At 38.1% G+C, this 23,086-nt stretch overlaps 2 long non-coding RNA genes across 2 annotated transcripts in view; both read left to right on the plus strand.

Annotated features, from left to right (window-relative positions):
- Positions 1–23,086, plus strand: part of LOC141914304 (uncharacterized) — a 288,650-nt gene that overhangs the window by 47,202 nt on the left and 218,362 nt on the right. The gene's annotated exons all lie outside the window — the stretch shown is intronic.
- LOC141914302 (uncharacterized) lies at positions 8–21,374 on the plus strand. Its single transcript, XR_012620760.1, has 4 exons — positions 8–122; positions 9,603–9,779; positions 11,456–11,672; positions 20,687–21,374. It is a non-coding gene; the product is annotated as an uncharacterized LOC141914302 (long non-coding RNA).

The raw sequence follows: 23,086 nt of genomic DNA on the forward strand, positions 1-23,086 counted from the left end.
ATGCAAGGAAGGAAAAATGATGTTTTTGGCAGAATATTTTCCCCCGCGATATGAAGTACTAGCGGTCTGTTGTGGTTATATAGCTTGAAACGACTAGTGCCGCGTGGTTTGCGCACGCAAAGGTGAGCCTACGATTTCTGATATAATTTGATCACGCATCGAGTTCATGCTCACGGCACCGGTTCCTAATTCGAGACTTAAGTCCGAAATTTGTCTTGACAGCATTTACAATTAAATGTGCATTTCATTCTAAAGTCTTTCGATTGACTATAGAATTAATGTTAACTTAAACTGGTCTGCAGTCTGATTTAACTAAGGAACCGGCCCCTGAAGTCGTGTCTTTTTATTTGGAATGACCACCCATATTAGTCGACATCGCTGCAGATGTCTGAAATATATCTAGTATTTTATTTGATAGGGTGTAATATCTACGCGGATTCTGCGAAATCGAACACACATTTTTACTAGACAAATTTTAGCCCGCTTCATGTATTTTTTATTGCTGGAACCTAAACCGTGACTTAGTGAGTTTCGGTGTGGTTTATCATATTATCATCTTTAGTAAAACCAGCCTATATAAAGGCTTACAATACACACAATATCATGTTAAATTACGAGACCCTGACGGTCGTAAGGACGCCCTTTTTAACCAGATAAAACATATTTGATAATTTAGAAATTTGTAAGAATGAGACATATCTAATGATATAGCAATCATATAGTCTCCTAATTGAAAAAGATTGACGTGATATTCCGACATAAGAACACGTTCATAATACACGTAACACACAATGTGCCTTACTGATCGGGAACTTTTCATCTTAGAACGCAACTAATACCCCGGTTAACTAAGTGATTTGTGCAGATTTAAACTATTTCTATATTTAATGTACTCTTAAACCGTGATTATCGCGACGACTTCCATATTGATGCTGCTGTTTAACCGATAGAGCTAGTTTGTGAAAATGTGTTATTGTCGCATTTAATTTTATATTTGGATGTATTCATAATTATTTCGTGTTAATTGTCTTTGCGAACAGCGATGGATCAAATCAAACGGTTACCACTTAGTGAAATCGTCTTGTTAGCGCTAATGATTATAAAGAATAGCGGAAAAATAAATGATTGGATAGAAAAAAAGCCAAATGAAATACGTAGTAAATAAAACAACATTAACTAAAATTGAGCACTTCATACCAAGGCATGTCTCGTACTGAGAGTAACGACTCGAGAGTACTCGTAACGAACCAACGAACGAACGAACGAACGAACGAACGAACGAACGAACGAACGATAGTTTTGTAGATAGTTAATTAGAAACATCGTTTTGACTGACGACATTAACCAACCACTCTGTGCTATTTCATTTATCTGTTCGATGTTGCCTGCGTTTAGTTTTTGCACGTATGGATTTCATATCGATAGTCAGTATGGTGTAAAGAAGGGGATTGAGGGACGAGTTGATCGGTAAGAAAAGGACTGCCAGCCAAGCCGCCACCTGATTCGGAATGTCCACGCGGAGTACAGCGCAAAACTGAACGATAATTAACGGCAACCAGCAAAATAAATTACACAGATTTATTACCAAACTCCTACGTGCCAAAACTAGTTCTGTAGGGTCAATTCTGCCCGAACCAGACCTGCTTCCAGATACGAGTCTGTACATTTGCACATAAGTCGCTATTATCGTAGCGAGTATGAAGGAGTTGGCGAATGAAAAAATAGCGAATGAATATTGCCAGGCTTTGACATCAATTGAAATTAAATTCATTGGTAAACAAACTCCAGTTGTCCCATAGAAATTGTTTCCAAAGTAAGGGAGAGGTATAAGAGGAAGCAAAGCAATGGCAAACAAAACAATCCAACATGTGCAGCATAGAATGTACATATATCTCGGAGATGTAATTGGATTTCTCGAAAATGGATCGACGATATTTACGAATCTATGACGCGTCATGATGAGCAAAAATAATAATGAACCTTCACAAGAAGTAGATACCAGTACTCCACCCAGACGGCAAAACAAACTGTTCGTCCATGATTCAGAATGGAGAAAGTAAATACCTTTGTAAATATAATCGGCTCCAGCGATCAAAAAGAGATAGATAGACATCATGAAATCACACACAGCGATATTAATGATGATGATGTCTGAAGATGGATTTGAGGGGGAAAATCGTATCGCTTGAATACGAAGAGAAATGACAATTCCGTTAGCGATAAAACTGAATGAAGCGATGACCCAAATGATAGCTCTGAGCACTGTGTTACCCATCAGATCAGAACAGGAGGAAAATTGATCAGCTTCCGGGAGGCACCGGTCAACATTCGGAGCCATGCAGCAAAATTTGTAAGCATCAGACTTTAAGGAGACCAACGATGTCAGGTTGTTGAAAACATTTCTGTCGACAGAAATAACTTTGTAGTTGTTGGTTATATCAAGAATTTCAAGTGAAGTTAATCCAGAAAATGCGTAATGCGAAATATGATGGATTCTGTTATTGCTGATATTCAACGACTGTAATGTAGATAAACCTCGAAATACGTTTCTACCAAGCACCAACAACGAAAGTTCGTGAAGGTCGAGAACTTTAAGTGACTTCAAATCTTGGAAGGTATCGTCCTGTAAATGACGTATTGGATTTTCAGTAATCAATAACTCTTTCAAACTATACAAACCGAGGAATGTTTTTGCAGATAATGATGTGATGTTGTTGTGTGTAAGATCTAATATGTGTAGATTATGCAGGTTTGAGAACGATTAAGGTAAAATATTAGACAATTCATTGAAGGAGATGTTGAGCATGCACAAATAGATATATGAAAGGAATGTCGACGTGTCTAAGGTAATTTCGTTATTCGACAAAATTAAAACTCGAATTGATACCGAGAAAAGACCGGTAATGTTTTTTAAACCAGTATTTCTACAGTCGGTCAGATGACCTTGACACTTACAACCTCTCAGACAGGTGACGTTACAGAAAGCCTCGTCATCAGTTGTATATTTACAATTTACGACACCATCGCAAAGTTCAGATTGTGAAATACATCTCTTTTCGTGGCCACATTTAAACATTCCTGGACATGAAAATGTCTCGCAGTTTTGCTCATCTTCTGAATTAGGACAATCCGATTGACCATCGCACACCTGTCTGATCGGTATACAGTACGATGCTGGACATTTTACAGTACCAGCTGGACATTCAAATTCTTCACATCTCAATACGTGCTCAAGATTTCTACAAACTGGGAAATCATTCGTCATTCTTTCTAGAATACATCTGTGACGTCTTGAATAACAATGAGGAGAATTAAAAGAACATCTTTGTTCATCAGATTCCGTACAGAGATTTGTAAAGTTAGTCGTACAGTGGTTTTCATCATTACAATGGACCGTAGGATTCACTGTAATATTAGTAGTTGTTACTAATTCATCTTCTTCAAGGCTTCCACTACAATCCACAACACCATCCTGATACAACTGAGAACTGATACAATCTCCACTCTTACACAGGAACCCTTTACATTGTTCAGAAGTGCAACCGATTTCATCGGAGCCGTCTTTACAATTAGTGACTCCATCGCATCTGTTAGACCTACTGATACATTGACCACTTATGCACCGAAATTGTTCGGACAAACACGCGGGGTGAAAACACGAGTTCTCATCAGAACCATCCGCACAATGCTGTATAAAATCACAGAAACCACTTATGGATATAACCTGACCATCATTGCAATAAAACTGGCTGTGCAAATCAATATCCGTACAATTGAGTTCATCTTCACCGTATTGACAGTCGCGTCTGGTATCACATACGCGATGGTCACTGATACATCTTTGATCGTTACATTTAAACTGCCACGATTTACAACCACTTATAGAAGCTAACTCCTCATCAGTAACATTGTACGAACACAGAACAGAATGTGCTGTATCTGTCGCATTATCAAACTGGTTCATTATCCATTGAACTGATTTGACGTAAGTAATTTCATCTCTAGTAATTATTGGTTTTAAAACTAGTGGTCGGTTATTATAATTCATAAAAAGTATGGAGCTATATTGATGTTGAAAGCTAAATTTTGATATCAAGTTCATTGTTTCGTTATGACGGTGGCTATTTTGCCTCGGATTTCGAGACACATCTCCGTCGCCGTTTTTATATCTAAACCTCGATGTTTGTTCCAGTCTGTCAGTATTTGATAGCATTGTTTATTTATGCTAACCCAACCGAACACACAGCTCGCGTCATTGAAACCGGTTACATGAAACGATTTTTTACGTATCAGAATTGTGTTGTTTTTGGTTATATTTAACGTTTTAGCTGTTGTATTTTCGAAATCATCTCCTTCCGTTTCACAAATGAAACCCGTGTGCACCTCCTCGATTTCGCAGGGGAATCGAACCCAGTTCGCTGATCCTCGTGGATTATTCAGTATCATCGCTGTACATGGCATATTGACGTCATTTATCGGTTGTTTTCGAATAGAAGATATCAATCCTTGAATAACTTCCGGTATCGTGTCGTTATTTGTAGGTTTATACCACTCTGTGTAGCTCAATGGTTTCCCATCAGTCCACGTGTTATCACCAGTCGTCGACTATGAATACAAACATGAAAATCTTGAAAAACTTGAAAAAACGAGCCAGCCGACAGACTTTGTTTTGTTTTTAATGCGAATGAATAGCAGGTTGGCATTAGGAAGTGCTGTTCAACATACCTGTATCTTTAATCCAATCATCATTATGAGCGCCTTCTGTGAATACGCCTCATTGATCAGTGGTTTAGTAGCGAATAAAGTTTTAATAGAAATCATTTCCTGTTCTGAGTTGATACTGAGTAGATGTCCCACGTAATTCTGTCTACAATACAATTCAGCATTCTCCCAATTCAGGCGTTCACCTCGGATATATTTTACGCAAGAAATTCCCGAATCTTGGAATCCTGATTTACAGACATTTTTTAACGGTTTTACCGGTAACTGCTCTAAAACGTATTGTATCTTAAATTTGGGTATTCGGTTTTTCACCTCGAACCACATCCATATTTCAAGTAAACTGTAAAACGTAATTCCAGGCTCAGCAAACTTGTCGCATAGTTTTATTGTTTTTCGGGCAGCGCTCCTAGAAGTGGATGAATAACTCATTTCCTGGATAAACATGACGGATTCCAGTTTGTCTCGGGATTCCTTCATACACGACGTCTTTTCCATGCTTTTGATGATGAATCGATAAAACTGAATCCAGGTAAAGGCTTGCCAGAACTCAACTCTGTATTTCAATGTAACAGTTGAAGTTCCGGCAGATCTTGGGTAATTCGGTGACTGCACGATTCCGCAGTCACCTCCTTTTCTCCTGTCGATCCAGCCAATGTTTGAGTTAGTTTGGATTAATGTTTGGCAACTGCGCCGCAATTCAACGATAAGCGGGAATCTCCAGAACAGATTATTCCATCCGAACGTCACAGTGTGCAGTATGAGACTGTTATTGAGACGCTGAATACTGAGAGACATGAAATTTCTACATCTTCTGAGAGGTTCCGTATAATCCGGCGTGCACCCACCAATTTCATATTCGTTCTTTGAAAATACGTAAACTCTATGTAATCGAACTCGGTTTTCGGGTGTAATCCTGAAACAGTTTGACGTCTGCGGCACTGTCACCCGGTCTTCTCCTTCCCGTAGAGTATAACCGTCACATTCAGTCGCACGTAAATCTAAAGAACCAGTTACTCTCCACTTTTCTTGACTGTTATAAACATATCCTACTACGATAACAGATCCTCCTGATGTAATCAGACTGACGACACTACGTCGATAACCCGATGGACCGGGACAATACGGACCGTATCGTCTAGCCGTGAAATTACCACCGTCGTATATGTAAAATCCAGCGAGCTCGCAATTCACAGACAGCACCGGTAATTGAAGGTCGCTCTCGTAGATTTCAACTTTCCATTTGAACTCGTACATATTTACACGATACCTCAAAGTCCTCGTTGGAGCTGGTAGCAGCAAGTAGTATGCCAGCGACGCCGTTTTTAGTTTGCCAAATATCTAAATATTTTGCGATTTGTGGGTAAGATTTATTAATATTACCAATTTCATTTTATAGATGCAAATATCCCTCGTCGAGGTTTGCATTAAAGAGCATGTATAATTTGATACTAACCCGGGGTTTATAGATGCGCAATTTTGACATCGACATTGATATTACTATGAAGCCTATTCTCACATTCGATTCGGTGATGTTCGGTCTCGTTAGGACGCACAGTATGACGAGAAATCCGTCAGATTTGACACTCAGTGATTCCAGGTGGTTGGAACCGAGTAAAATATCAGTTCCTACAACACGTAACCCTTCTTGTTTATATACACCAATGACGTCACCGAATGTGCTGAGATCACGTGTCCAGTTGAAGACGACGTACTGTAACACCTGCACTGTGATAGACCAGCAGTGTAAGTGTTTCGATCGAGTTATTACGTGTGGACTGTTATCATCGGGAATGAGCACTCCCGAATCGTTATTAGAGATCTGAAACAACGGATTAGATACGTTCCAATCTGATATTTCATACATTTGAAACATAAGTTTAGTCGTCGTTTCGCGTTGCTCTGACGCAGAAATCATTGCTTTGTTAGTTTTGGTATAAAACGATGACGGCTGTTGTCCGCTCTGTACCCCTATAAGCGCTATTGGTTCACGGCTACTGTTCCAGCCATCATAGATTCGAAAATTCGCCGCTGGATCGACATCAGCGCGAGGAAATAGTTTAAGGTCCAAATCAACGAAGGTTACATTAATCGCCAAACCATCCGGGATGCCGTTCCATTCGACGAACAGCTGACATCCGTGATGAAAGAACATCGTGAATTTGTATCCGGTCGATGTTTTCAATTCATTCACTTTAAAATTCCAGATTCCGCATGCGTGGCTGATTCTCAATCGACTTCGATCATAACGATATATGACATAAACCCGACTACCTCTCGTGCCATTGACGTTACTCCTAAACATCAACGAGATCGAATCGTTACGTTGGATTTCAGGTTTACCATAACCGCATAATCGGTTACCAGACTCATGGACGAGAATAAAGTTATCATTGCAGAATATTGACGGCTCAATGTCGTAGTAAACCTGGACGTGAAAAGTTCCCGGTAAAGAACTGTTGATGAACCAACGACATTCAACACCGCGCGTTAACGAAGGGTAATTCGGTGAAACGATGTAACCGGACGTAGAATCTAGCGGGTACCACGTGTTGTTACAAGACGAACTTACCGTCACAGACAATTCCTCGATAGAGTCTGCGCGATTAGCGCGCGCGACGCGAACTTGACAGACGATCAGCGACGCTATAAACAGCGCTCTCAATCGCTGCTCCATACCGAACAACATCACTGCGACAGAATGAACGAAATTCGTCAAGTTTCACAGAATCTGTCATTGGTCGGATCATGATCCGCTTTCATCCAATCAGAAAATTCACCCAGCCGGGTATATATATATATCTGATTGGATGAAATCGGATCGCAGATTTTATGCATGTGGCATCTTATGCGGGGGTGAAACGAATTCAGATGTTGGGCAACGTCTATTTTTTCCACATTTATTGCGTAGGAATTTCCATTCAACAAGTTGGATCTAGGTACACCAATCCTGAGTTGTATAATTTGAAAAGGACAGAATTAACGGTACATGAGTGATTCCTCGATGAAAAAGAATTGTATTCGGTCAAATTAAAATATCTCTGCACTAGGTATGTTCTAGAGAATTCCATGCCTTACCTTGTGATTGATTAAAACACAAAAGAAAGTTTCTTTACTTTCAAAGTTATCCTAAATCTGAATATTGCGCTAGATCTAATGTTATATAGCAGATAAGGTTAGCTTAACTACATATGTAGGTCACGCGTATTTGAAATATTCTGCATATCTCAGCATTTTCTAGAATTGTACGTATGGGTTGGATACAAAATAGATATTGCAACAAGGCGCATGATGTTAAACGCCTCGAGGCAGTTACTGTAAAAACGGTCTAGCTTTCTGAGCAGTTTTCACTATGTATCAAGTATCCCTCAACAAGACATATATTCACTGGTTTCGTGCGCTGCAGTTCTTTTGTAAACCCGAGTTTAGTTAATGCATACATTACATTATCATTAAACTATCAAATTCACATCTTTTAAACGAAGATGACCTGAATCAGGAGATTACAAATGTTTTGGATGGACGCTACCATTAACTCCTTGAAATAACAATCAGAAAACTAGATTTCAATTCGATTCAATTATGTTTTTAGCAAATTGCAAAAAAATGTTTTGGATGGGCAATACCGTCAACTCCTTGAAATAACGATTAGAAAAATAGAATCCAATTTGATTCAACTATGTTTTGCTTCTAGGAAGGGAAGCAGCGAGTGGGACTTGCGTGTCAGAAGTCGGTTGATGAGTGGTCGACTTAGTTGATTTAATCAGATTTCTAAAACGATATCAGTGTGTGCATGTGTGCATGGAAAACGTGACTCGTACTTTCTTTGTGGTAAGAAAAACCAAGCGTTGTTGCTAACGGGATACGAACTAGTGCATCTAAAAGTAAATTGATTTTTGAAAATTTGAAACTTTGCCCATTGAGAGCATGTAACAAAATCAGGTGCCTTAGTCCGGAACGTCCGCATAATATAGCCGCCTGACAATTTAGTTCGTTTCAAAAGTTTTAAAGAGATAAATGCAGTCTTGAAGAGACATTTGCCAGTACTTTTAATTAAATTTGCTGACATATATGTTCAATTGATCCATTTATGTCCATGGATTCATAGTGTATATGGTCAGATGCGTGTTTCAACGGTTTGAAAAACCTCCTGGGAGGCTTAAACCAAAATATATCAACAACTTTATTTATCTTTTTTTAACAACAACCGTTTACAAAAACATGGTGAAATGTACAGTATGTCTGAAGATGTAACATATAAGGAATGCTTACTGAGTTCATAGAATATGATTAATAATTTGTAGGTATAGCTGCCGAGCCTATTTGCATTGGAATAAGATTTCTTAATGTTCTAGAGTCAGTGGAGAAAATAGGCATAGGTGAATTTATTGTTTTACTTCCGACTCCGTTTTCGATATGAAAGACTTGATTTTCCTTTTTCTCCGCTAGCTTCTGAAGTGTACGGAAATCAATAAATGATTTATTCTAGGTAACAATATTGAACACTTTTTGAAACTGTATGGGTAGATGCATTTATTATTCTGAGATTTCATGAGCTTAAATATCGCTATTGAAATATTACGAAAATTTTAAGCTAGCCTAGTGGGATAAGAAAAGGTAAATGAAAATATTTCGAGGAACGACCGAGCCTCGTTCCATAGGTCAACACTCAACAGACTCGAAACAATAAAAAACCGTCTACACTCTAAAGCTCTGTGAGTCAATTTTTTATGGCGAACAAATCTATACGGATAGTTAATTCTGTACTAGAGCTAACAGAAATCGTCTCCAGTAAGAAATACTAGCGATTCGAAAAAAGACCACGGCATCGTAGGCTTTTGCAATTGTATCATTCAAACCGAACTGTATTATTACGTTTTCAGAATTAAAATCTCGTTCGCAATTTGAGAGTCATTTTCCAGGATGGATTTCATATGCATAATGCGAGGAAGGCAACTAATGTTTTTGCCAGAAAATATGAACAACGATATGAACATCTAGCGGTTTATTGCGGTGATGTAGCTTGAGACGACTAGTGCGTGTGGATTGCGTAAGAAAAGGTGAGCATACAAATTCTGATACATATAATCATGCATTGATATTATTTTCACGGTGCCGGTTCCAAAGGCGAGACTTAAGTCCGAAAGTTGTCTTCACAGCATTTACAATTAAATGAGTCTTTCGATTGACTATATAACTAATGCTAACTTAAACTGGTCTGTCGTTTGATATAACTAAGGAACCGGCCCCTGAAGTCGTGCCTTTTTATTTGGAATGACCACCTATATTAGTCGACATCGCTACGGATGTCTGAAATATGTCTAGTGTTTCATTCGATAAAATCACTCGGATTCCTTGAAATCAAACAAAAATTTTCACTAGAAAATTTTAGCCCGCTTCATGTATTTTTATTGCTGGAACCTAATCTGTAACTTAGTCAGTTTCGGTGTAGTTTATCATATTTTCATCTTAAGTAAAACCAGCCTATATAAAGGCTTACAATACACACAATATCATGTTAAATTACGAGACCCTGACGGTCGTAAGGACGCCCTTTTCAACTAGATAAAAGCATATTTGACAATATAAAATTTGTAAGAATGAGACATATTCAATGACATGGCAATCACATACGTAGTCTCCTAATTGAAACATATTGACGTAATACTCCGACATAAGAACAAGTTCATAATACACGTAACACACAATGTGACTTGTTGAAGGAGAACTTTTCATCTTAGAACGCAATTAATACCCCGTTTATACCCGGTTAAGTAGTTGATTTGTGCAAATTTCAACTATTTTTGTATTGAATGCACTCCTAAACCACGTTGATCGCGACGGTTTCCATATCGATGCCACAGTTTAACCTATAGAGCTTTTTTGTAAAAATCTGTTATTACGCATTTAAAATCATATTCGGATGTATTCATAATTGTTTCTTGTTAATTGTCTTTGTGAACGGCGATGGATCAAATCAAACGGTTACCGCTTAGTGAAATCGTCATGTTCGCGTTAATGACTTTAAAGAATAGAGAAAAAGAATTGATTGGATGGGAAAAAAATGTCCAATGAAACACGCAGTAAATACAACAACATTAAACACAAATTGAGATTTGCTTTTATTTTATGAATTCAAACAACGTTTCGGATATAAGCTAATAACTTTATACTAAGGCGGGTTTCGAACTGTGGTATCGAGTACCATTAAATTCGGCTCCCTACTGGGACAGGTTGGACGTACGTATCTACTGAGCCAGTGTTTCGAACCGAACCAGAAATTCAAAATTTCCTGCGTAAGAATCGGATCGATTGATCATAACTATCAGGATTAAACCAGTGTCCGGGAGCGCACTTCTTGAAAACGACATCAAATATATTCAGTCTTTCAAAATATGCCTTCGTACTTCTATCTAACTGTTTAGTCTATCTTCAACGATAATGATGAAAGATACGTTCAACCCTTTCGTAACGTGGTATACGCGGTCTTCTACGTGGTACGCGGAAAATTCTTAGCACCGTATACAATTGCAATGACCTCGATGGGGGAGGGGGGGGGCGTAGTCTCTACGAGCGAATGGGATTGGCTGTGTTTGGGATATACGGGGAATTCCGGCGCTACTAAAATAATCATGGGAAAGCCATTAATGGCGACCGTTTCATTGGACTGGTGCCGTATATGTGCGAATCTTAAATGCTTATTGTTGGTGAGAATATATTTCACATATCGCCATAGGTATTGTTTCATCTTAATACCCGGTGATTGGTGATTGAGATCGAAATGAAGCGAACGTTCACTACACAAGGCCTCCACTTGCGCAAGAGTGCTTAACACTAGACTGTTGCACACACAAACACGCGCTCATACAGACTACTATATGGTGATGCTGTAACGCTGCTTGGCGCGTTCACGTTTGGTATGACAACAGGCTGAATAATCGTCGTAGCAGAAGGTGAGCGCCGTGTTTTCTGTTTGATTGAATTTGTAATAAATTGTAATTTCTTGTGATCTGAAAATACTAAGCAGCAAACTATAGGTATAGGTCGAGGTCTGAATATTGTAGTGGTAAATTCCAGGATTTAAAACGATCTAATACTACGCCCCGGTGTTTTAGCTTCTGCGGCCATACATTGGAAGAGGTTTCCAAGACTCAATATTCAGCCACCCTCTGAATATGTGACATCGTATGAATTTTATTTGAATATTTTTTCATATTGTGAAAAATATTTTTTCGAAAATATAAATAAGTTTCCCTGCCGCGCCTGCCTGTACCCTACGAAATTTTGGACGTAGACCATAAACAAATGTGTATCTTTGGTCTTATTTGACTACAAAATGATACTGTAAGAAAGATAAAATACAATATAAACTTCTAGAAATTTGAAGTCACGAATTAATAAGATTTTTCAAGCAATTTCAAGGAAAATTGATCAGCTTCAGGAAGGCACCGGTCAACATTCGGAGCCATACCGCAAAATTTGTAAACGTCTGACCTCAGTGAGACTAATGTTGTCAGATTGTCAAAAACAAACGGAAATAATTTTGTTATTATTGGTTATATTAAGAATTTCTAGTGATGTTAATCCAGAAAATGCGTCACTTGAAATGTGATAGATTTTGTTACTGTTGATATTCAACTTCTGTAATGTAGATAAACCCACAAACGCGCGTTCAGAAAGCATCAATATAAAATGATCTTGAATATCAAGAATTCGGAGTGATCTCAATCCCGAAAAACTGTTCTCCTGCAAATAATGAATCGGATTTTTAGAATTTCGGAGAATTCACGACAGATTAAAGGCTTGGCGTTGAAAAACATATTATTAGTTCAGCATATTGGGTGTTTTTAGGCAATCTTATGCCTTACTTTGTGATAGAAGTAACGATTTCTCATCGAAAAAGTCTGAACTTTGCACTGGGCCAAGTGTCTGTCGTGACTTAAGTCCAAAAGTGGTCTTAAATCATAAGACTGGTCTTAAGCCGTTAGGTCGGGTATATAATCAAGGTCTAAGATTGATCCTAAATCTAAGGCATTGACTGACATTGCGGATTAAGATAGAATGCAGCTGAACAAATGCATTCGTATTTGCCATATCTTGCTTATATCAACATTTAGAATTTCTAGAATTTCTCGAGAGAGATGCTGAGCAGATATTACAGCAAGGCGTATATATGTAAAACGCCCCGAGGCAGTTACTTTAAAAACGGTCTAAACTTTCTGTGCACGACAGCGGTTTTCAGTATATATCATGTATCCGGCTTGATCAAATACATCCCCAGTGATTTCGATTTGCTAGAAAACCAGCGAATAACTCAGATACAAATTACAATAACATTAAGGCAAAGTCTATTTCTCATGATATAAGATACACCTGAATGAGTAGATTATAAATTTTGAGGGTTGTGCAACGATTATCTTCTTGTTTCCGGCGAATTTGAAAAAAGTCGATTAGGTTGATCATTGTGTTTTTGAGCGATAAAGTTTTATTTCTACCAGGGAAAACTTTTGAGACTATGGTGCCAGTATTCGGTTGACAAGTGATTAGATTTATTAGTTTTTGAAATTCTTAGACCAGCTCATCGTGTGCGATTCATATTTTTACTTGTTTAAGGAAGGCAAACTAACGCACGCTTGAATTAAATCATCTTTGCAAAATAAATCGTTAATTGATATGTTTGGACGCTATTAAAATATGTACATATTCAGTCTAGTTATTTCTAGCTTAGTGGCGATTGCCGAGTGCTGCTCGCTGTTTAGTGAGCAAAACGGTTCCGATAAAATATCTGAAATTTATCCCGGTATTATGAGTACGTAGATGCCGCTAAGTATTGTAATAAGTTGGTCCAATCAATCTTCCAAATCAGGGCCTTAAACAACGCAATGCAATGTAAAAAGCGCAAAACAACACAATGTTAAATGTACTAAAATATCAGAAATACTTCTGGTAGTTTCTAACACCCTAGTACTTTGATAGTTTTTCATTGCAATATGTATAATCGATAATATTGTTTAATTGGGATCCGTAAAATCTACATTCAACTATTTCTGATTCGGATTAGCCGTCATTCGTGATAATATGAATAAACCAAATAATTGCGGAATAAGCGCAGTGTCTGATATTGATTGTCATTGTAATGCAATCAAATCATACATACGTTGAGCATTTGACGCGGTAAGGATTGTAGGTTTAGAGCGCTGCGATTCATGCAGTGAGTGTTTGACACGTGGATTGTGTTTACACAGAGGACAGCGTGCGCACTGTAGCAAAAGATGGCGGAAACTTTCTTGTGAAAAAATTTCGTCGAAGTAATGATTTAAAGGAGGAACTGGAAATGGCCATGAGTGCGTTGCAAGCCGCGGACGAAACGGCGTATCCTATTGATCTGACATTTTTAATTACGAATCATAAACAGAAAACAAGCCCATCATTGATTAATTTACTCGCACTTTTATTGAATCTAATTATGACACGGAGTTTGACGTCGGAGTTACAAATATCAATTCAATTCGAGTTAAGCTTTTTCTCAACATGCAAAACCTTTTAGGTAACCTGCCGACTGTGGTTTAGTTTCATAATGGGATATTACCCGAACAACCGCAAATTCATATCCCATTATAGGCCCTTATCGCCATAACGATTAGCTACAAAATCCGGCTATGCATTTTTTGTCGCAACAGTCAGAGCTATAGTAACAACTATCTGCTTTTTTCATGCAACGTCGAGAAAGTACGAAATTGAAAATGGAATTTTGAAGTGAAATAAGCTTTTCTTACTTAAGTGAATGTATGATTCCGAACCCAGAGCATATATAGAACCGGTAATGATCCCGACGATTGGGATCTTAGAAGCCACTCATTGTTGTCGATCATTTAGACGAACGAATGTATTTAAGAGTTGCATGTTCGTAAGATCAATATTTCAGGTCAGTTGAATGAACTACTTGCAAAACCAGCTATCCCGCCAGATGGCGTGATGAGCAGTAGATCGTTCGTTGTCAAAATTAGTTCATTTTCGATTCACTTTGAAATGGATTGTAAGACTCCCGAATCCATGTATTATCACAGGACTCGACAAATATGAAATACTTTCATTCTTATTATTAGATTTGGAGATTATCTTCATAAATAATTGATTCATTTAAGTGAAGAGTTCATTCAGATTTAATTGATTTGAAGAAGAAAATTGAACGCGACAAACTATCTACTAGCGAACCTAACGCATCCTCGCCTGCCATATGCGGAAACCTCGATTACCACATTAGCACACTACGGCTACCCCATTGATTCTAATCAGTATATGAGCATGTAATATTATCTATGAGATCTAATTCGTTGAATTAATTCGTTCGATAATCATCTACTTAATCGATAAATAACTACTAAATGTGAACTGATAATTACAAATTTTAATCAATGCGTATTATTCGTGGAATCGTACGAAATCGTGTATTGTATTCCCGGTTACTTACGTGCGTCTACAATGGCCACGGCACTGACGACAATCACAGCAACAGCACACATTCGAGTCATTAAATGAGCCAGCATTTTCGCGCCTAGAATTTTACTAAAATATTTGAAGCCATGGAAATTACAATATCCGTGATAAGACGATGAGCAAAAATCCCACAATGAATCAAAAAAGTTTATTTCAAAATTATAAATATTCCGGGTGATTGCCACCACCATCTTCAGTCTAAAAAAATAATTTAAAAATTACCACTCGAAATATTTCTAATTTCAAATAAGCTTTTTAGATTCATTCATATATTGTGGGATTTTAACTCATGAATGATATCTATTAGCAATCACAAATTCTGATTATGCAAAAACTTTCAACGGGCTCTCAGTTAATGAACATTTTGTCAGGTAATGTACCAGGTTTAGATATATGCAGCTCTCTGCATATAACGTGTTTTCTGTATTTCTGGTTTGAATGCTGTTCCATAAGTTCATTCTTTTTTAATCTATTGTATCGTATCGTCCTTGCAATCAAAAGGAAAGTACGTTGAAGCCCAAATTTATAGGGTGCATATATAAATGAAGGTTCCAGCGAGAAACATCAAACTAAAAGGTAAAGAGGAAATCTCGCTGATATCCGTAACCGTTTGTTCACATAGAATAATCGCGGCTCGTTGTCGAAAATTCAAATGAAAAGCGTAATTGAAATGATAAAGAGCTGAATTTCTGATAAGGCATCGCATTGACTGGAACGGGAACGGTGTTTTCACTCTCCGCATCCTCGTTTAGACCCTATCTTAACCCAAATACCATCCGAGCGAAATTGACAAAATCAGGACTCGCCATAGTTTAGACAAGCGTCGCTAGAATCTATTCTTTTTATGAAATTGACGAAATAATTAATCTGCGTTTTTATGTATTTTGTTTAATTCTATTTCTTATTTCAACATTTGATCGTGAAAAATATAGATTTGAATTACCGGTATTTTATCGACGGACCTACCTCAGTCGCTTGTTCTGACGTATTCAACTTTTCGAATCGAAAATGTCTCGTTTTCCCGAGCTAGCACAGTCGACGAATGAATAAAACACATCGCGCGTAAAATAGTATACGTGTTGAAATAGAAATCGAAATTATACAGATATACTACACACAGCTCGATATAGATTGAAACTCGCGTCGATGTGTTTGTTCAATCGATAAGCACCCGGCTCTTCAAAATCGATCCACGCGCATCACCATCTGACTTCACAATGATCCATGAGTATAATGTTTCGAACTTACGGGATATCATTATGTATATTTAAATCAGCTGTCGCCTTTCATAATTTATGAATATCAATTTTTCATATGCTGTTTGAGTATTTTCGCTCATGTCCGGTGAATACCTACACAGAACGCATCATTCTGACTAGAAACAGGTCTTAAATTGCGATTGAAAGTGACTATTGAATCCGATCGATGTTTCTTGATTGGAGGTTTCCTACGCGTGTTTTGTCGGCCACTATGTGCGGTCCCCACTGCCGTCCTCCCCAGGTAGGGATTCGAACCTGATGGCGTCGCTACACTCGGCCACGGCACGAACCCCTGCCACAATAGACCGAATGCGGCACCGATCAGATTGTTCGTTGTATAATCACTAAAGCAAAGTTCACGGAAGAACTATCGATCGGAAAACCCGGACTAAATTGGATAAAACGGGTTTTCTAATTGGCTAATATTGTAATCATCTAAGCTGCGTGTGCATCTGTACACTCGGTTTAGTGTGGCAGGGTTTCGTACCGCGGAAATCTCGATGCCATCAGGTTCGAATCCCTGCTGGGGGGGGGATGCTGACTGCCGAGTAACTATCGTAGACCTCAGTAATGACATCATGTGCAAATACATCGTGTACAGTGGTCACGCTATTGCGTCATATTGACCGTCATCTGGTCATAGATGACTAATTTCGCCCGAGTGTACTGGTCTGCAAAGTCTTGGAGAAATGATTCTGCCTGAATGAGATCCGCCTTGTTAACTTCTCCGGTGTATATAGTTGAAAGAACTGCTAAAACTGAATCGTTTGCTTTTATTTGATTAACTGATTTGCATATATTTGCATAGGCCCTATATTATATATTCATCATAGTCAGTCAGTAACCTGACTGTGATTTAGTTTTATAATCGCATATTTCCCAAAACCACCGCGAGTAATCCGATTGTAAACCCAATTTTCACCGACGATAAGCAACAGTTTGCCTGGTTACATTTGCCGCTGCAACACTCAGCATCGTGGGCGCAAAGTCCCAAGTTTGTGCAACCTATATTTCATAATAGAAACAATAAATTCAAATAGAATTTTGATGTGAAAAAGAGCTCTTAAAAGCGAAGAAATAATTGACTCGCTATCGTTCGAGTCTATACGTTCATTCGTTAAACAAATACTCAATGTTAACTGATGAATGCAAATTTGTGTATTTTATGCAAGACATCCAATGACATTCTTATCATCTGTCCAGTCGTTACTCACCCGCAGCGATAGATCTAAATCTAGAAGTACATAGAATATAAACAGGTGGTTTGCAGGCCCGTGTCGAGCTTTTCTGAGGGGCACGTCTATTTCAAGAAAAACGTTTTTCCCTGCAAAGTGCCACTTAACAGTTAAAAAGGACAAAAACGCTTTTCATCTTCCAAAAAAAAAACACTTGAAAATTGTATGAAAAATTTGCAAAATCTTGACCCAAATTGTTTTTACACTGACTTTGAAGAACACTTTGAAAATTAAAGGGGTTTCGTTCGCTTCCCCCGGACCCTAAACCAAATTAAGTAAATGAAAGAAGTGACAGGAAGGATAAGCCTACACTGTTCCTACTGATCCCTTACCTTAATTTCTTCCCATTCTTAAAAAACCCAAAAAACATCCTCCCAACGACTCGCATAATTAGTAGACATTTGCATCTCATTAGTTGAGACTAACGTTTGCCGAAAATCTAACTTAATATGATGAGAAAGATGAAATTTTACTTCTGTCGTCTTTCTGATGTGATATATGCTGCATGTTAAAGTGTATATCGCTTTATCGATGGACAATCAACGGCCGATTACGAATGATGTGGATTTGAGTATTTCTTGAGCATAAGAGCTTTTCTTACCTTAGTCGCTTCGTTCAACGTAGCTTTTTCAACGTTCGAATAGAGAATATCTCGTTTTCTCGAGTCAGGGTCCGTCGACGAATGAATATAACACATAGGATGAAGCGATCATTTATACGTTCTTAAGACATATTCAAAAAAATTCCAACATTTGCACAGCTTAATATTAGTTACCCCACTAATGTTTGATGATTCTTGCAAGCTGAATCGATGCGAAACCGAAAACTTTTAAAATCGATCCTCGCTCATCACTATTTTCTCACACAAACCATGCGTATATTTCTTTTTGTCATTTGGTCTCGCAGGAAATAATTCTTTTCATATATTAACCTGTCATATGTAGCCAGCATCACCATCATCGCCTTCATTGTCACCACCACCTTCTCCAGCATCACCATCATCACCTTCTCCAGCATCACCACCGCAATCATCACATCAACTTCCCCAGCATCACCATCATCACAAATCAATTGACTATCAATTCAAACTACGTCATCATCGTCGTCATAACATCCACCATCACACACTCATTATCATAATCACTCTCTCCGCCATCTCCACCATCCCAACCTCCACCTATTGAGCGAGTCATCTAGTCACCCAATCGTCCGGTTAATCAGTCGGCTACGAATATACTTTTTAATCGGATTCTACGCCTGGGTCGAAGAAAACCACTCACAGAAGTGATCTTAATGGATGGTGCAGCAAAGCGCGTGAAATTCACAAATTCTCACAAATCCAGCGACGTTTTTTTTTCTTGAGCAGACCATACGCACTTTTCGGAACTAGTTCATTAATGTCAATTTCACTCTCATCCCTAACTAATCTCTTTGCCCCCGCCTCAAATCGAATGTACTTACACCATTAATTTATAAAATTCAGCAAAAAACATATGTTTTTAGAGTGTAAGGGTGTCGTACAAGCTCGATTATTAAACCGCGAGCTTCAATTATGTATATTATATCAACAAGCAGCTGACTTATTCCTATTCATTTTGTCTAACCAATAAAGCGCTTGATGTATAACCACCTGCTGCGATAACGTTTCGAGTTCCTGAAATTTGCGCCCGAAAAATGATCATCGTGAATAGAAAAGCAAACACTCTACTACACGTTGTTCTAAACGTCCCGTTACTATAGGCGTTCTAACGAATACTTTACAACTAACAGCGGCAGTTGTTGGCAGGACGTACGAATCCAGTATAGGTAAAGTAAGTATGAATGCAATAGAATAGAAAGGATGCGATACGTATGACATACATCAATACCTAGATTATGAATCTATACAAAACGAGGTTTCACAGTCGAATCAGTTAACATCTATTCGACGGGGGCCAGTTGCTCAAAGGTTGGTTGAAGCTTTCGAGTTAATAGGTGACATAGAGACAATCATAAGTTCATTATTGTTATGACAATATTCGTAGAGTAGCCGTGTTAACCAGGTTTAAAATACGTATAGGTTACTGTATAATACTGTATAGGTTAACTGTTTATTTGACGCATGAGCTTTCGTTTCTAATGAATAGAAGCTTCATCACTCATTCACCTGATGAAGCTTCTATACATCAGTAGCGAAAGCTCGTGCGTCAAATAAATAGTTAACCTATACAGTACTACTCGTCTCGTTACTTATTATTATTATGGTATTCTATCCGGCGATTATCTTCGAGCATGTTTTTAACGTGTAGCCCCTGGTTTGTTTCATACAAGACGAATTATTTCGTTCATATTCAAGTTCGGTTGATGGGTAATATCGATGTTCTCCGTTTCTAGTTCGATTTCTAGGCGATGAAAATGCTTGCTTATCTATTAACTCGCGTATATGCGATCGTCGCGATTGTGGTCACTGTTGCGTCATTTGCGGAGGCATGGGGTGAGTGGTCACGACTGAGAATTTATTACAGAAATTTCCATCGGATTCATCGGAGGAAAGAACCTAAAAAACTATGTTAGACATTTCAAAACCCATCGAAATTTAGCGAAAAGTGTCCAAGTATTTAATGCAGACATTTTTGCACGGCATTTTACTGAGTAATTTTTCATAGAAATATATCACGATCAAGTGATTAGACTTACGTATTCCAAATTATAAAAAATAACCTTTCAGATAACCTCTCATTTGTTCCCGAATATTTTCTAAAAAAGGTATTTACTTTTGGGCTATGGTAAAATAAAAAGCCGGCTCTGATTAATGCGAATTTAGTCGAGGGATTGAAATGGGATAAATGCTTTGCGTGCGGGCGTCTATCAACCCTCAATGCTAACATATCGCTCACTCGTCTAAATGGATCTACCTGAACCCGGGCTTAATAATAGAATTTTGTAAAACACTGTTGTTTTTGAATGTAAATTTCGTTTCTTTTGGTCATATTTTAGCTTGCGGCTCCATAGGCCAATCGTGTAAGGCTTCCATCGAATGCTGCGACCCGAACCCTTGTCAAAACTCGGTGTGTACACCGTACGCGGGCTAATCGTAGATGGTAAGCTGTTGTAATCGGATCGTGGTGTTTGTCGAAATATCCGATTATGAAACTGAACCGCAGTCACGATACCGACTGACTGTGAAAAAGCTCGAATAGAATCTATATTTTAACTGCGTAGTGAGATCTGGTCTTATAATCAAATCCAATAAAATGAAAGTAAATAAATCAATATGAGAGTCGTATCAATAATGCGCCGTTTCATCATCAGTCATCGATATCGTAGATCCACGTTTTTACTTAAACTCGAAAAGCACGACGTAAAAGTCCGATGCAGCTATATGGTCCAAACACATTGCACACGTGACGATGTTCGGTGTCGTTGCTGCTCTGTATATTTGGGAATACATAAAAAGGTCTTCAAAAACAGACGAGTGTAAACCAGTAGAGTGTGTTCCACCGTGTCAGTAAATGTCCCCTTTTCCCCCGAAACTTCCGCACTAAATTCTTAAAACCATTTTTCAGAACTAGGCCAAGTGCGCTCAAATTTACCCAACTAATGAAAACTAAAGGGAAACAACTCAAACAACTTTCTCAATTCATCAAAACTGCTTCCAAATACCTTTAAGCCATCTTTGTATATGTCGTTGTATAATTGATTCTGTATGTATTTTCTATGTGTGTGTGTTAAGTGCGTCTGTGTATGTTAATCACTTGTTAATTATCTGTTTATACGTGAAGCGCATTATTCATTGTTTTTTCTTTACTTCGATTTTGTTTTTTCGCTCTAAGCAATTGTATTTTGTCGAGCAATAAAACATATTCTATTCACCGATGATAGAAAATTAAAAATAAAACAATTTTGTTCTGGCGTTTCGGGAGGATTACGTACTTCCACCTATCTTCAGCGATTTATTAGACAATGAGATACGAAAAAAATATGGTTATAATTGTTTTTTTTTTAAATTTACATCGTTAGTGAACCAACTATAATCCAGACCTAAAATACTTTCAACTATCTACGAGTGTAAACCAATTTGGAGCATCTTAGATTGTATGGTCTGGTCAGTGAGGTCTGATATGTGTGGATATGGCTTTTTGATGCGTTATCTCAACACGTAACAGCCATTAAAAGGCACGAGATACAGTCACGTGAAATGAATAAATTCGACAACAAATATCATTAAATGAAACATTCGAATTTTTTTATAACAACGTTTTGCATAAAACTACAATATACAAACTATCTATAATGTATACACTACGGCGGGGGTTCGGGTTCCTGCTGAGCCAGGTTGGGCGTGTCTACTGAGCTAGAGTTTCGCGTAGGATAAATATTTACAATACAGTATTAGCTTAATCTGTAAATTCAGGAGTATACCACTGACCAGGGCCTATACTTTGAGGACAAAATAATCACTAGGATGCATCATTCACAGTCCATCGAAGTGTATCGTATACACACTTTTATCTCACTTCGTATTCTGTATTACAACGATAATGATGATTAATACATTTCCTAACGAAAAGTGAACGTTGCATGTTTCGATACTGCGGCATAGGAAGAACAATTACCACGAATTTTTCATTATTAATGAAGAATTAGTCATCTTGCCGGATAGACACATAACAGCTGGACAATTTATTTCGGTTGGCATCGTGGGTTGTGGATGTGGGTGCCTGACCTGAATGACAACGATTGAATGTCGATTCTATAGGAGTGACGGCTATCCGACCTGATAAGTTTTACTTCACGCAATTATCATTGACATATTAATTAATGATATATCAAACAATAGATCGACTCGAGATTATTGAACGTGAATAAAACGGTGAAAGTCGAACGGAATACTTATCGCAGTGATATTTAGTGCTGAGCCTATTACTATAAAACTGAGCGAATTTGGACAAATGACAATATTTTCACACAAATCATATCGCGCGGGGAGGGTATTTTGACAATGGTAACCCAATATTGCATAATTCATAAAAAAAACGATAGGCTAGCTGTAATGCCCCTTAGGGCTCTTGTTTATGCCCTAAAATCAATTATCCCCATCAGAAAATGCTTTCAGAAATCAGAAAACTGTTTAAACTGGCAATATAACTGTTTTAACTGGCAATATATTCTAATTATCTTGCGCTGGGTAAAACTGGAGGCATCTATCTATTTTTACGGTGTTGCCTGCGTTTCGTTTTTGCTCGTATGGATTTCATATCGATAGTCAGTATTGTGTAAAGAAGGGGATTGAGGGACGAGTTGATCGGTAAGAAAAGAACCGCCAGCCAAGCCGCCACCTGATTCGGTATTTCTACCCGTAATACGGCGCAAAACTGAACGATAATCAACGGCAGC

The sequence above is a fragment of the Tubulanus polymorphus genome, chromosome 12 (assembly GCF_964204645.1).
Source record: "Tubulanus polymorphus chromosome 12, tnTubPoly1.2, whole genome shotgun sequence".
Taxonomy (NCBI): Eukaryota; Metazoa; Nemertea; class Palaeonemertea; order Tubulaniformes; family Tubulanidae; genus Tubulanus; species Tubulanus polymorphus.